This window comes from Oryzias melastigma, unplaced genomic scaffold (genome assembly GCF_002922805.2).
Source record: "Oryzias melastigma strain HK-1 unplaced genomic scaffold, ASM292280v2 sc00246, whole genome shotgun sequence".
Classification (NCBI taxonomy): domain Eukaryota; kingdom Metazoa; phylum Chordata; class Actinopteri; order Beloniformes; family Adrianichthyidae; genus Oryzias; species Oryzias melastigma.
Window position 1 is genome coordinate 454,391 of NW_023416888.1, and position 17,470 is coordinate 471,860.

The following is a 17,470-nucleotide window of genomic DNA, read 5'->3' on the forward strand; positions in this document are numbered from 1 at the left end:
CGATTCCTCGTCAGATGAAAGCATGACACAGAAATGAATGAGATCTGATCTTTCACGCAGGAAGAAATGACTGGTGGACAGCTGCGACTGTCAATGGTTTTATCAACGGATCTGCAGAGATCCTGCAAGCCACCATCAATGATTAATAAACTGCAAATCAAACAAAGAAACTTCCAATCATGTGCAATGTTTTAAACATTCAGTTTACCCGTTGAAATCAGAAGCTTTTCACAGTTTAGTCGGTCTGGTTGTGCTCACAGAGTTCATTCACAATAGGCTCATTTCGATTGTAAATCTCCTAAATTTACGACTTTAAAAATCATAATTTTATTTTATTTTTTTTGGTGGCCCTAATACTCCGTCGTACCATAACACAGACGATTATAGAATTCAACTTTGCCGCAGCGCACACACATACATGTATCTGCAGACACCTGCAGTCCGCCTGCATTCTGCTGCTGGCGCTGTCTCACTCATGTGACGTCAACGCGTCACGTGACCCAAATCGAGCCGTTTCTGAAGCAGGGCGAAATGCGAGTGTGATTTGTCGTTTAATTTGTCAAATTTTACAAAAACCTGCGTTTGTCAACGGTAATTATTTGTTATTTTTGATACATTAGAACATATGGAATATATCTGGATACTTATTTTAGCTTTGTCCCAGGCCATTACTAACACTTTAAAAGTGACCAAACATTTGTCCTGTATTTTGACACATGTAATTCTGACATTCAAAACTTAACTTAAAGTCTAAACCAGAAAATGAGCCATCCATCCATCCATCTTCTTCCGCTTCATCCGTGACTGGGTTGCGGGGGCAGCAGTCTAAGCAAAGTTGCCCAGACTTCCCTCTCCCCGGCCACTTCCTCCAGCTCTTCTGGGGGGACCCCGAGACGTTCCCAGGACAGCCGAGAAACATAGTCTCTCCAGCGTGTCCTGGGTCTTCCCGGGGCCTCCGCCCAGTGGGACATGCCCCGAACACCTCACCAGAGAGGTGTCCAGGAGGCATCCGGATCAGATGCCCAAACCACCTCAACTGGCTCCTCTTGATGCGGAGGAGAAGCGGCTCTACTCAGAGCTCTCTCCGGGTGACCGAGCTCCTCACCCTATCTCTAAGGGAGCGCCCAGCCACCCTCCGGAGAAAACTCATTTCAGCCGCTTGTAGTCGGGATCTCGTTCTTTTGGTCACAACCCAGAGCTAATGACCATAGGTGAGTACTGGAACGAAGATCGACCGGTAAATCGAGAGCTTTGCTTTCTGGCTCAGCTCTTTTTTCACCACAACGGACCGGTACAGCGACCGCATAATAGCGGACGCCGCTCCAATCCGCCTGCCGATCTCACGCTCCAATCTTCCCTCACTCGTGAACAAGACCCCAAGATATTTAAACTCCTCCACCTGAGGCAGGAGCACTCCACCCACCGAGAGAGGACAAACTACCTTTCTCCGGTCGAGAACCATGGCCTCAGACTTAGCGGTGCTGAGCCTCATCCCAGCCGCTTCACACTCAGCTGCAAACCGCTCCAATGTTTCCTGGAGGTCCCGGTTCGATGGAGCCAACAAAACAACATCATCTGCAAAGAGCAGAGATGAAATCCTGTGGTCCCCAAACCAGATCCCCTCCGGCCCCTGACTGCGCCTAGAAATTCTGTCCATAAAGACTATGAACAGAACCGGTGATAAAGGGCAGCCCTGCCGGAGTCCAACATGCACCGGAAACAGGTCTGACTTACTGCCGGCCATGCGAACCAAGCTCCTGCTCCGGTCGTACAGAGACCGGACAGCCCTGAGTAAGGCTCCCCGGACCCCATACTCCCAGAGCACCCTCCACAGGACACCACGGGGAACGCGGTCGAACGCCTTCTCCAAATCCACAAAACACATATGGACTGGATGAGCGAACTCCCACGAACCCTCCAGCACCCTGGAGAGGGTATAGAGCTGGTCCACTGTTCCACGACCAGGACGGAAACCGCACTGTTGTTCTTGAATCTGAGGTTCGACTATCGGACGGACTCTCCTCTCCAGTACCCTGGCATAGACTTTCCCAGGGAGGCTGAGGAGTGTGATTCCCCGGTAGTTGGAACACACCCTCCGGTCCCCCTTCTTGAAAAGGGGAACCACCACCCCAGTCTGCCAGTCCAGTGGTACGGTTCCTGTCTGCCACGCAATGCTGCAGAGACGTGTCAACCAAGACACTCCCACAGCATCCAGAGACTTGAAGTACTCAGGGCGAACCTCATCCACCCCTGGAGCCTTACCACCGAGGAGCTCTTTGACTACCTCAGTGACCTCATCTTGGGTAATGGACAGTTCCACCCCAGTGTCCTCAGCCTCTGCTTCCTCAACGGAAGGCGTGTCAGGAGGGTTGAGGAGATCCTCAAAGTATTCCTTCCACCGCCCGACAATGTGCCCAGTTGTGGTCAGCAGTTCCCCACCTGCACTGAAAACGGTGCCTGCAGAAAACTGCTTTCCCCTTCTGAGGCGCCGGATGGTTTGCCAGAATCTCTTTGAGGCCAACCAATAGTCCATAGAAAATGATGTTCCTGGATAAAAGCAGCAACAGATCATTTCTAAATAACTGTGACTAATCAGAAAAACCATCAAAGGTATAATAGCAAGCCAAAAATAGTGGTTAGTTTTAGCATTACTTAGGTGAGCAGCATAAGTTACCATGGCAACTTAGCCAAACAAACCCTCCCTTCAGCCTGTTTTGCTGGGTGGTTAATCTGTACATACCTCTGCAGTCAGTCCCTTTATAAACAAACAAGTCCATCTATAATCTGCTCCTTACATCCAACTAGGTGCGACATATGACCTGCGTGACCAACCAATCAGCTGGGAGGATCAGGATGAGCATGTCTTACATCACCAGCCGTCATCATGACAAAGCCGCTGGCTCAATGATTAAGCTGCTATTTCAAACCAAACGACCGGCGGTTTTTGTGTCCTCCAGCAAGTCAGACATGAGAGAGCCAATTATGGACTTCCAGGAGTGTCTCAGAGCAGAAGTGGACAGTTTGTCACAAAGGGTTGAGGTGGATTTGCTGCATGTTTGAAATCTTCAGAGTGAACTGTAGATCCAGTAAAATGGCTAAGAAGGGAATAGATTCCCTTCAAACACAACTAGGGATGGACGATATTGCAGTGCTAGTATCGGACAATATTTGCATAATTTGAGTTTATCGGTACTGGACAAAAACTAAAAACAAAATCCACCAATATTGTTCTGACTGTTTTCAGATGCATTATTATTTTTCATATGTATTCTTGTTCCTAATAGATCCTTGGAACAAGGAAGCTTACGAATTCAGTCATAGTAACTGTTCTGACTGTTTTCATGTATATTTTATATTTGATAGGGACACGTTGTTTAGATCCTTGGCAATGAGAAGGTAATTATTTACAATTATGTCTAATAGTCAGTAAATTGTCTGAATGTTTTCAGATATATTTTCAAAGTGATACTTGTTCCTATGAGATCCCTTGCTGTATGTTAAAAAGGTCAAGTATAATGTGATTGTTGAGTAAAAGAAAAGTTGTGCATTTCTTAAAAAAGAATGAACAAGGAAATGAAAACTTTGTTATTTTTTGTAGACATAGAAATATTGATGTCTGCAAATATCGGCTAATTCCCACAGTTGCAGGGGGAAATATCGGTATCCTTAAACACAACTTCATTAATGATTTCAGGTTTATTTCACTCCTTCAGCCAGATGTGTCCAAGCCTTAATGCCATGCTTCTTGTCACACTTCCCTACCCCAACAATGCTTCTTTGATCATTTTCTCCTGAACTAAGGACTTTTTTACATCACCACCAAACCTGGATCCAGGTTTGGATAAAGAGTTGCAAACTCTCCCTTCTGCTTAGACTCCATCCAGTGAAAATGCAAATAAAGGGGCAGAAAAAAGCATGATCAGGTGGTTACATGTTACTTTAAATATCATGTCTTCAGTTATCTAGAGTTACTGTTGGATTATCAATGTCCACTCTCTAAAATCCTCCAGCTTTACCACAATTCTGACTAATAATGCTGCGATTATTTAATCAACCACATGATTTTTTCACAGTTCTTCTATTCTGTCTGCAAAACAGGTTTCCAAAACATCAGGCAAATGTAGTGAAACCTAAGATTTTCCTAATGAGTTCCTGGTTCAACAACGTTCTGTCACTATGCTGTTGTCGTCTCCCATCTGATCTGACCACGTACCCGGCATTGGCTCTGATCAGCTGACGGCAACACAATGGCTTCTTCCTCCCAACTTTTGTGGATCCCAGGAGTTTACTCCATCTCCTCAGAACCATGACTTCACAGCTATTAGGTTTGATCTGGTGAATGCTCGTTCTTTAGCAAAAAAAAAAAATCCTTCATCCTAATGATCTGTTCCGATGCTTAGCAGAGACGGGGTTTCTAACTCTTTTCTCAGGACCTCAGGCCCTGGACATGGTCTCTGTGCAGTGATCTATGCTCCCTCATCAGCAAAAGCAGGAGACTCGCCCCCTCTCTGGATACTGGCTTTTGTTCTCCTTATCATAATCTTGTGTTATCACATTTGATCCTAATGTTGATTTTTCCAAACAAGTAAGTGCTGTTTGAAAGATCCAGATTCTTTCATTTAGGACAGATATAATAAAAACTGCCCAGGAAAAGAGAGGCCCACTGCTTCTCCATTTACTTCTGTTTTTCTTAATCATAATCCAGCTTTGCTCCACCAGTTGGGTCCAGAACCAGGACTGAGATGTGATCGCCTGATTTCTGTTGCTCCCTCTCCAGATAAGAGACATCATCATCTTCTGAAACTCTTCTGAATGCATTTTTATACTTCCGTTTTTATTGCTAATTTTCTATTTGCACATTGAGTACTTTTATTGGTTTGTTTACTGTCAAATTGTCACTGATATTTATTTATTTGTTTCTGGATTTTATTACTGAAGTCTTAAAAGTTTTTTTTTTACAGGTCTTTGTGTAACATCCTGACCCAGGGTATATTTAGGTTCTATATAAATAAATGAAGTAGAACTGTAAGAAATTTTATTTCAATAACAGTTTTAGACTTGAACAAGCTGAACGTCTGCTTGAAAAAGTGACAAAAAGCAGGAGACGGAAGAGTGGAGAAGATCCGCTCATTCAGGAGATGGACAACAACTCCATTCAGTCAGCCCACTGATCTCCAAGACAAAATATGAATTTATTAAAAAACGATCATGTTCAACCATTCAACAGATGAGATAAACAAACAAAACCAGAAAGATGAGACTTTAGTCCTAGAGACTGAGCTCTGCTTGGCTGATAAACAACTTCCCTTCTGGACTTGATCAAACATCTCACAATAACATCTGATTTTACTGCCAAGTTAAAAGCTATGAGATAATTGATTAATATTGAAATCACTAGTAAATGTATCAAGTGTATACATATACTTTTATATCTTATTTAGGGCTGGGCGATAAAACGATAATTATCATTATTGCGACATTACTTTTTTTCGATAGTGAAATGAGTCTATTGCGATAAACTTTCGTTTTAAATGAACACGGGAGAAACCCCCGGAAGAGCCGCGCTTCTTCTTCTTGTTACGGAGCGGCTGATTCTAGGAGCCCAGACTGAGAGAGGGTCCACGGAGGCCCCGAATGATGACAAAAGGACACAACAGAAAACATTATTTCAGTAAACCAATAACCAATATATAATCGCAAATACTTTTATTTTTAATGTCAAGGTAACGATGTTTATATATTTTGTTTTGGAAACATCTTCACCGGACCCCCCTCCTCTACATTGAAAATGGTTCGGTCCGACTGGATTATTCTTCCGCTGTTTGTTACCAACAGATCCACAGAGTGTGAGGGAGGGAAGACACGCTTTAAAATCAGGAGTTTAAAACTGATTTAGAGGAGAACCTCCAGGAAAAAAGAAAAAGGAGACAGTCTGTCTATTGCCGCGCGTCACGTGTCACGCGGGGCTGAAAGAGGAGAGAAGGAGAGACTGCGCGTGCTCGTAACAGCCGCGCGCAGGGGGGCGGGGACTCGATTGTGGTTCTGGAGTTGAGATGAGTTTGAGGGTTTTGTTAAAATATTAACCAAAAGCTTTTGTATAGAGCTTCGAATTAGAATAATTAGTTGTTTTATTATGTATCAAAAATGAATTTGTTAGTTACATTTGTGCCGTTTATGCACATTTCTTACTGAGGTGATCTAATAATAGTAAAATAAACTTGTTTTTAATGACTCCTGACATGACACTAAATGAAGAGATCTTATGTGTTTGATCAATCCTCCAACATGTACACATGTCAGATGACTGAGTGAAATGATGATTAAATCTATTATCAGAACTGTTTATTTTAAGATTAAGTTTACATTTTAGAAATTAGAAAATAATATAAAAATAACTGCAATATATTTGCTGCTTTAGAACAATGTTTTAAGACTTCATTTTAATTTGAAAGGAACTTATATGTGCTGCAGTCAGATTAAAATAAATCAGAAATTCTGTACAGCCTATTGAAAACATACCACCGTTATGGTTTAACTATTGTGTACATTATGTATATGTACAATATTTATTAGAAATATCTAAATGTTCCTCACAGTTAGTTTCAATACTACAGTTAATACAAAAATAATGAAAGTTTAATTTGAACTAAGATTTAATGTGGGGGGGGGCGCAAAGTTAAGGTGTAAAATTTTGAAGTCCTAAAGCTCTTTGCAATAAAGATTACTTTGATTATTTGATTGATATCGTTTTTAATAACGTTATCGCACAAAATAAAAAAAACGATATCGCAATATGAAAATTCCCATATCGCCCAGCCCTACGTTTAGATGGCCACAAGTAATCGGAATAAACACCTGGTCAGAATAAAAACGCGTCATGTAAACATGCCATTCGGAATACTTTGACCTGATCAGACTCATTCGGATCCAAATTTCCTTCCAATCGAGATAGGTGGGTTCTACTGATTGTTGATCCGACCGAGGTGCATGTAAACACACATTTCGATCGTGTGTCATTACTGCGCTGGAGTTTACGCCATACATAGAGGGTCTGGCAGTCTTTGGACTGCGAACAGAACCGATCAGCTCTTCTCCACGAGTGAACGGTTTCTCTGAGCAGAGGAGCAGGAGTCACAGCTTTCATGTCTGTGAGCGGGAGGGTCGGGAAGGTGGGGGGGCGCTTTGTTACAGTGTGAGCTTCAGACCGCAGTCCATCCGGCTGCTCTGCGCGAGAGACCTGCTGGATTCAGGAAAACCGTGTCTCTCCGAGCCGCTTCAGGACGATATGAGCCGGCGGAGGCAGCCTTTGAATGTGGAAATGCTGCTCCGCACACCCAGCAGTCCTGAGAAACCGTGTTAAAAAAAAAAAAAAATCAAGTAAATTAATGTTTCCAATCACGTCCAAACAAAATAAAGGCTGGTGTTATTCCCCCATATTTACATGTAGCCGAGATTTACATTGCTGCTCAAATTAAGAAAATTATGAGCGAACAGTCACTTAAAAATATTATTACTAATAATGAAAGCACGTTCAGGGTATCACACCTCGCAGCACACCTTCACCTACGTCGCGTGCACGTTTGCGTGGAGCACACCTTCACCCCCCACGCCCACCCCGCGTGCACGTTTGCAAGCAGCACACCTTCACCTACGCCGCGTGCACGTTTGCAAGCAGCGGACCGCCACTCTTCCTGCGGGGTGACTGTTCATGTGCGCCTTGAAGAGAAAAAGTCAGAGAAGATAAAAGAGATTACGGTAAGATGTCAGAAGAGAAACGGTCATGCAGCAGCGTCGTCATCCATGACTGTTGTCACGGTAGATTGGTAAAGTTGCGGTTAAAATAAAAAGCTACAGGGTGTGGAACAAATCGTGCAAAGTCCTGGATGGTCTGATAATGACATATTTGGCGTAATAATTGATCAAATTAGCTTAGTGAGGATTTAAACGTAGAGGACAAACGGGACGATAGACGCTTTTTTATCGTCCACACGATGTATATCGTCATATCGCCCAGCACTAAGCATAGTTCTATTCTAATCTGATCAAGGACATTTTGCAAATGTAATCGCAGCTCAATTCATGAGGATAAATGGTTTCTAAAAAAAAATCTGTCTTCACATAATAAAAAGAGTTTCTGTACATCTGTGAGAGACATGGATAAAATCAAGAGTTACTACTCAAATCCAGAAAAAGAACGTTTCAGCAGAACAGTGCAGATTATTTTAAAGTTTCCCAACAAATTTTCTATGCTTACTCATTAATGACCTGAGCTGATAGCTATGGGGAAAAGCTGTCATTCCAGTTAAGGATTAGTATAAACATGGTATATTATAAATGAATTTAATGTTTAAAATGATCAACATGGAGACAAAAGGTGAGTTCAACAAACTATGTTTAACTACTTCAATTAATGTAATAAAGTTTTCAAGAGTTTTCAAATGCTCCTCTCTCTCTGCAGTATTTATAGTATTACAAACACATCAACTATCAGACAGAACAAACAGCAGTCTGGGTTTGACATGAATGTAAATGTTAGAGCCTTAAACTAAACTGCAAAAGGTAATACAGTCAAAGGATTTACAGCAAGCCCAGCAGACCCCCTGGCCTCTAAAAACATTACATACTGGAGAGCCACCACCTTCATCATAAAGTCTTTGTCATTTCTGCTGAGCTGCTGCATCAGTGAAGCTGAAAGACGCAAAATACAGACTGGAGGCTGCGACTGATGACAAATGTATTTTTGTCCTGGGAATCATTGTTTTACAAAAACCAGAGAGCACCAAGTTTAGACAAATTCCCTCACCACTTAGTGCTCTGTAAAGAGCATTCACAACTTTGTAAGGGAGTTCAATTCCAAAACCCAGGAAATTTCGCTGAAGTCTCCAGGACATTTTTGGTGGTCCCAGTCCCTGAAGTCTGACATCCTTTTTTTCTCCAATTAAATTCTGATCCTTCTGCTTCTTCATTGGTGGAACACACTTGATTCAGGTAATCAGCAGATGCAGGGATGACTAAAACCAGCAGACATCAGTCATTGATAGGACTGAACCCTCACATTTAGAGACTATGATAAAGGAAGAAAATACAAAATTTACCTAGAAAAACCAGAGGAGGAAAAAAATAAAGCCTATCAGGAGGTTCTAAAGGGAAACATTTGAGTTCTTATGGAAAAAAGATTCACTTGTAAAAAAAAATACTATAAAATACTATAAAAGGATCACAAAAAACACATCATCCCTAAATAAATATCAGTCTCAGCAGCTGCTGCACCACAAACACACACAACCGAACAATCTGTCCCGTCAACCATCAACCAAGTAACAAGACGGATCACCTGGGTCAAACCCTCACACTCACGCGTCTACCATCTGGGATCATTTTGACACCACAAACCTGAGACTCTGGAGTTTCCACACAACTCCCATGTCAGGCGCGGCGCTCTACAGAGACGATCAAGTTAACCATCCAGATCCTGTCACTGATGCTCCTCAAGTCCACAATCTTCTCATTTTAGGAGCGGTAAATGCTCTAATTTCATACACCAAAAACCACATCTCCCTTTTTAGGCACCAGTTCAGATTTTTTCACACAGCAGAAGACTTTCTGCTCACACCTGAACCACCAATGTCTGTGCAGAAAATAATAAACATGTGGGACTAACTCCTAGTTTATGAATCTTTGCTGCACATCCTGGACTTGTCCAGGAGATTACAGAAGACTGAAGGTAATCCCACTCAATTAGAACTTCATTCCACCTTAAATCCACCTTTAAAACCACAACCTTTAACCTAAAGACTGAGGAAAACATGATGAATCTCCTGTGCCTCAGAGAACACCCAAACCTTAAACTCATTATTTATGAAAGCATCTTTTATTATGTTTTCAAACATTTGAGAAATATGAAAGTAATTAGACATTTCGAGAATAAAAATCATGTCACTATCTATATTCACACCTTGGAAACTAACCAATCATATTCAACTATTATAGAAGCATGGAGGGTGTATATTAGCTGTAATAATTCTAAATATTATTTTTTATTTAACATTACATATATACTATTTAAATAAAGTAAACGCCCCGACACAATGGCACGGTCCAACCTGTAAATAGCAGATAATGTGTTGTTTATGAACGTGCTGTTTACCTATTATAGAGACATAAATAAGCTAAAATTAGCCTGCGGGACTCGAACCATCAGAACGGACCTCTTTCCTTCACCATGTGCCGTGTGGAGCATGAAGGAATCGAGAACCCGCGAGATTCCAGAAACGTCCGCTTTTCCACATAAAATCTAACCAGTGAGCTGCGGTCACCTACCGAGACGCATCTTGACAAACACACAAACAAACGGGAGCTGAATAGAACAACACTTCAACAACGCCAGGCTGCATCCATCCAAACGTTAGCAGTTCGGTGATAGTCTGCAGCTTCAGGATCATGAAACTTTCGATGACCCACCTCTCGGTTCTGTCTGGATTCAGAATGTGAACCCGCCGCGCGGCTCTCCGGTCCCCGTTAGCTGCTGTCAGACTATGCGGCTTCTTGACCTTAGCTTGATAGCATTCCCGCGAGCTAACGCGCTTCTGGTCCGGTCGAGAGACCTCCGAACTGCTTTCCGGGTTCGGTGAGGAGCTGCCGTCGCGCTCCACCTCCTCCGGGCGCTGCTCTCCGCCTCAGACGGGCGTAACCTCGGGTTTTCGACGGGCTCTACCTGCCGTTTCAGTAGCCTCCTATGCTAACAGCTAACTGGCTAGCACTTGTTACGAGGTCTGTCCGGTCAGACCGTCTCAGACGGACACCCACCTTCATAATCCCCGGGGGGGTCTTCCGGGATGTCTCCGCAGGGCTCGTCACTGAACAGGAACCTTCACAGATCTCCAACGCGGCGCTGAAACTCACCCACACCGCAGAAAAACATCAAGAGGCTAACGTCATACACTGAAGCTAACGCAGCCCGTCCGGATCCAACGGTTTTCACTTTTCAGCGTCACTCCGGCTATTTGGCGCCACCTATAGTCTGTAGATGGAACCCCCAAATCTAGTCTGCTACGGGCCACAGAGAACACCTTTTATCTTCACCTGTTCCCTTTTCATTTATGATAGATAGATAGATAGATAGATAGATAGATAGATAGATAGATAGATAGATAGATAGATAGATAGATAGATAGATAGATAGATAGATAGATAGATGAAAATGGAAACACAAAAAAAGGTTTCTAACATTTTGTGTCGAAACTGATTAATGATATTTGGAAAACATTAAATGAGCGGTAGGTGATCAGAAATTACTGTTTTGACAGTAAAGTAGCTCATGTTACTCTTATTGTCATCACTTATTCAAACAGGATTAGACACTTGATATTAAGCATCTGGTTTTAAGCTAATGAGGTAATTTAAGAAAATGTTGGTAAACTCTCTCTTTCACAGCAAAAATCACTTAAAAAAAAATCAAGAAATTAATGTAGATTCAAAGCATGTTTTTAAGACATTTGATAAAACAGCTGCTTATTGAAGGTGAGTGTTCAAAAATTGCATTTTTTACTTGTTACTTGGTGGCCATGATTGAGCGGTGAATGGGTCTGTGACTGTGAAGCACTTTGGGCCTTCAAGGAAGGCAAAAAAGCGCTATACAAGTATACACCATTTGCTGAACAGGAACTTTTTCATTGAGTTTTCTTATTCCATTCAGCACAAAAAAGCCTAAAAAAATCGGACTTTTCAGTCCTTGAAAAACTGAGTTAAAATGATGTTATTTATTTCTTTAATTTTTGTCAGAACTGAATCTGGTGTTTTCTACATCTATTATCTATTATCATGCACACTAGCTTCCATTTTATTAAAACCAACATTAAGTTAACATGACTTCATATTGACCAACAGTCCTACAGGCATAACTTTCAACATTTTAAAGTTAGGTGATTTAGAGCAGCAATTATCAGGTTTAAAAGCTGATGAAAATGTTCACTGATTTTCTGATCCAGAAGACTGATGAAGAGGCATCAGCAAATCATATCTATATAAAAAATGCTCATTTAGTCTTCACTTCACAAATGTCAATGAAAGTGAGCAGAAGAAAATAAGATGTGCTAGATTCACCTCCCTTTGATTTCTCACAGATCTGCATTGCAGGGCTCACTCTGTCCTGTCATTTACTTACCATCTAATAGAGGCCATTCTTCCCTTTTTCAATTGAAATCAAATACATTTTTGTTTGACATAATAATAAAGAGATGACTGCAACTCCAAAACATGGCAAGTTTAGAAACTGACCAAAAATGTTAAATCTTTAAATATTTTCATAGAATCTCTTTCTATCTAATAAAGAATGAAGTGTAACAGTATGTTGACTGGGTGTTCCTTTTTTTCTATAAACCTGGAGATACACCATTCACTCTGAATTTCAGTTAACCATTTGCATTCGCTTTTCACAATGTGTTAAAAAGCTGTTTGCATGCTTGAAACATGTAAAAGCCTAAAACATACAACCCTGTAGTTTCTACTAAAAACAAAGAAATGTTGTCCATTTTGTACTGTAGTGGAGGAATTTAATATGAAGAGTGTTTCGGAGTAATATTAAAGAATAAAGATATTTCACAAACGTTGATTATTCAATCAATAAAATACAAGTAGCTGATTAATTCCACTGATTTCAGCACCGCTGACAGTAACATTAATACAGCCCATTCTCATTTTGGTCAACTGAAAAGTCATCCTCATCATCTGATGTATCCTAGAAGTCTTCATCAAAACTGGTACCTCCCATAGACTGTATAATGATAGTATATGCCTAGGGCACCTCCTTGTTTTTAATCTTGGATACCTTGGATGGACTGTATCTTTATAATAATTTCTTGATCCATTCTAAGCCCAGTATGTCCTGGTGGGGTCACAGGGTCATTGGATTCTTACAGCTGCTGTCAGACAAAGGTGGGGTTAACTCTCCTGTCCATCACAGGAACACAGAGACAAACAACCACACACAACATTCCCACGTCAACTAAACTGCTTATAAAAACACTAATTCTTTTGACAACAGAATTATCATTGGAGAGAAAGATCAATATAGTTTGAGGGTGATGATAAAACCCTGACAAATGTGTATGAGAATATAAAGTCATATTTGGTCAATGGGAATCCCTAACAAATATCTCATTGGATCGAAAATTCAGGAGACATTACTGGATTAATGGAAACTGAATATGAATATCATTAACATCAGGATTGACAAACTTCTAGACTTCCTCAGTCATTCCTAAACACTCCCCTGGGAATTTTTTTAAGCAAAATACATTGTACTGTCTGACTTTCATGTGAAGATTTCAGATTGGCTAGTGAATTTAAAGGCAGATTTAAATCAGCCAATCAGAAGTGACGTTGTTCTTCGCCGCTGGCTAGTAACCAACGTCTGTTGATGGTGATGGCGCGTGCGCTCCTCTATGAGCTCCGCGAGACTTTTTAACGATCGTATCAGGAAATAATCGATTTTGGTCCTTTTTATTACATTTTGTTTGTACCAACTGCTCTTACGGTTTTCACGGATTATAGTCATGAATATCGGGTAAGTCTGTGTTTTGATGCAAACGTTAGCTGGCTAAGCTAAACATGGAGATGTCTGCTGTTGTCCGTTCGGTAAAGTTAGAAAGATGTCTTCATTTTGGAAAGGGAAGCAAACAACCACACAAAGAAACACACACGAGGAGCTGGAGTTCCGCAGCTCCGTGAGATCATCATGCATCTGCGGGAGTATACAGTCACGGCAGAAAGCACCGGCTCTCCCATCACTTTAGCCCACAGGTGTTGAACTCCAGCCCTCGAGGGCCGGTGTCCTACATGATTTCCAACCACCAAGCTGGCATAGAAAATTCTTATTGGCTAAACACACCTGATCCAGGTAGCCAGCAGCTGATAAGGCAGGATTCTGGAGAACCAGCAGGACGTCGGCCCTCGAGGACTAGAGTTTGACACCCCCTTTTTAAAATTTTTTTAGTGAACAACTGAACATGACAGGACATGGCTTAAGCGGTAAAAACAAAAAAAATCCGACAGTGTTTACAGCCATCAAACCATAATAAAGCACAACAATGAAAAGATGAAGAAGAGAACAAGAAAGTCATTAAACAAACAAATAGTCTGCAAGGTGGCGCAGGTGTCAACTTAAATAACACTGTTCTTACACTTTCATATACAGTACATTTGGATTTTACATCATTGATAATGCTATTAATGTATCATATATTTTCTTTTGAGATTCAATGTATCTTAAAGATTTCAAATAAAATTTCAGTTCAGTGAAAACAACTCTTAAAGATGGAAATCCTCTTTTCAGCCCTCTTTGTTTGTGTAGGAAAAACTTGGCTCAACGTAGGACTAAATTATAGCAGAGTTCTTCTGTTTTGGATGGTAGTAGAGCTCCAAATGTAATATCCTCTAGAGTTAAAGAACCTGGAATTTTAATTTTTGGATATATATCCAACTGTGTATGTTATTCCGGAGAAGCTGTGTTTTGGAACAGCCAAAAAATAAATGGTCTATTGTCTGAACAGAGTTTTCACAGAAGGAACATAAGTTGTTCTCAACTTTGAATCGTTTTTTCAATAAATCTCTGGATGGGTAAATGGAGTTCATAATTTTAAAATGTGTTTCTTTAACTTTGGGTTGGATTGGAAGTTTAATGTTCTTAATTTAACAATGAATGTTTGATTAAATTTGTGAGCTATGTTATTCTTATTAACATTACCCAGGGAAAAAGTGCTCAGTGAGAATTTGTCTGATAAAGTGGTTTGTACACTTTTTGTCAATAACTGAGATCCCATTAATTGTGGATTTATAGAGTAATATGTTATTACATTACGTGTTTGGTTAATAAATTCTTTAGGTAATGTTTTGTGTAGTTTAATGAATTCAGATAAAAGAGGTTTAAAATTATATTTGTTGCAGAATTGTTCATATATGCTTCCTTGTCAGTCCATTAAGTGGATAATTGACCAGATATCATTTTCAAACCATTGTTTATAAAATAAAGATTTATTTCAATGTAAAATAAATCTATTGTTCCACATTATGTTTAGATGAGGAGAGTATTTGTGAACATACAATAACTGCCAATAAAGTACCACTTGTTTATGGAAGTCTAATAGTTTGATGGGTAATTTAAGAATATTACAATTTGAGAGAAGAAGTAGTTTTAATCCACCTAATTTGTTAAAAATATAATTCGGAACACAGTACCAAAATAAGTGGGAGTTTTGAATCCAAGATTTCAACCAATTAATCTTTAAGGTTCCATTAAGACAATCAAAATCTATAGCTGCCATCTTTAACTTCTTTAACCATGTGACCTTTTTTGAGATAATGTGGCTTGTTTTTCCAAATAAAATTGAAGTTTAAAGTGTTTATAGTTTTGATCAAGCTTTTTGAGATTGCTGTGCAACAAGATGGATAGATTAACCTAGATAAACATTCCATTTTTGATAAATATATTCGTCCTAATATAAAAAGATCTCTCTGAAGCCATAAGTTTACTTTTGTTTTACATTCTTTAAGTTTACTCTTAGTATCTAGAGTTGAATTTAATTTTTGCTTTTTTGTTATAATGATACCTAAATATTTAATTTCAGCTTTTATAGGGATGTTACAAATTGCTTTCAGATGTGTGTCATGAATTGCTAAAAGTTCACATTTCTTTAGGTTCAATGTTAGTCCTGAAGCAGCAGAGAAATTAGTAATTTTATTGATAACTGTTTGAATTTGTTTGTCATCTTTAAGAGACAGGGTAGTGTCGTCTGCCAGTTGGCTTATAATGATTTCTGTACCAAAGAGGTCTCATTTTTTATGTCTCCACAGTTTTTTAGATAAATTGCCAACATTTCCGTCACTAATATGAAAAGGTAAGGCTATATATGACAACCCTGAGGAATACCAACATTTATATTGAATCGAGGAGTAGTTCCTTTAGGAAGTAAAACGCAACTGCTGATATTCTGATATAAACCTCTGACTAAATTGATAAATCTAACTCCGAAACCAAACTTCTCCAAAACAGCAAATATGAAATTATGTTCCACAGAATCAAAGGCTTCATAAAAGTCTAAGAAAAGGATGAAACCATTATCAATTATTAAATCTCTATATTCCAGAATATCCAAAACTAATCTAATGTTATTGTGGATTGATCTTCCCTTTAAAAATCCAGATTGGGTTTCTGCAACGATATTTGAGATTCCAGATTGAAGACATATTGAGAAAATATAAATTAATAATTTGTAATCTGAATTTCTAAGTGTAATTGGTCTCTTATTCTCAATAATTCTGGGGTCTTTATCTGGTTTTGGAATTGAAATAATGACACCTTGTCTCATTGTAGGGGGGAGGACACAACTTTCAAATATTTCAGAGAAAACCTCAAGTAGTAATTCCTTTATGTCTTCCCAAAAGTGTTGATAAAAGTTTCCTGTTAGTCCATCTGGACCAGGAGCCGCGTTCAACTGCTTTGTCAAGCTCTTCTGCAGTTAAAATTTCTTCTCAAATTTGTTTGGAACTATCATCAATTTTGTGAATATGGGATTCAATTTAATCTAAAAAAGTTTGACAATTCACTTTAGAAAATTTGGAAGTGTAGAGGTTTTCATAAAATCTATGTATTTCCTTTGAAATTAACTTCTCATCAGTAACTTCAATATCATTTATTAATATTGAATTAATTACCGGTATGTACACTGAAAAAAAAACTAATAAGATTTACTTAAGAAAATCCTCGTAACAATTTGCACTAACAATTCTTGATTAAATTTTACTGCATTTATAAATATAAAAACTACCAACAACAATCTAGTAAAATTTACTTACGTCCACAAGTACGGTTATTATCAAATCTTAAGTAAATAGAGCAAACGTAAATTTCTCTAATAAAATTTACATAATATTAATGAGTGATTAGTGATTAAAAGTGATTAGAACAATTTGAAAAGTACATCTTACTAATAAACAATCAACATTTTTGATTACTTATAAAAAATAAGTAAACTTAACTTCTTTACTAGAAAGATCTATGTATTTGCATAATATTTGAATTATTATGTAAATAATATGAGGAATAATTTAGTATATATTACTGATGCAAAAATGTGTTTTTTTCAGTGTATTTTTTTGTTGTCTTCTTTTTTCAAGATTACAAAAATAAACAATATTTTTTTCTCCCTCTTCAATCCATTTTGCCCTTGATCTTATAAATACCCCATTCATCTTTCTGGATATACATTTTATTTAGTTCAGTATATTTCCTACACATACATGGCCTATGCTTGCTATGCTGAAGTATACTTAATAAAATTAACCTCAAGTGTATTAGTTTTTGCTAAGGAAAAGAAAGAAATGTGATTTCTGGTGTTTTCTGTGACCAGGGACGGTTTGCTGTTTGAACTGGAACATGGGAAACCAAAACTGACTTTATTGAATCGAGGTGAGT

At 39.2% G+C, this 17,470-nt stretch overlaps 1 protein-coding gene across 2 annotated transcripts in view; it reads right to left on the reverse strand.

Moving 5' to 3' along the window:
- ip6k1 (inositol hexakisphosphate kinase 1) overlaps positions 1–11,029 on the reverse strand; it is a gene marked incomplete in the record, with an annotated part of 36,982 nt that extends 25,953 nt beyond the window's left edge. The window contains 1 exon segment of one of the 2 annotated variants that reach the window (XM_024263646.2): positions 10,807–11,029. 2 annotated transcript variants of the gene reach the window in all.
- Between the last annotated feature and the right edge of the window lie 6,441 nt (positions 11,030–17,470).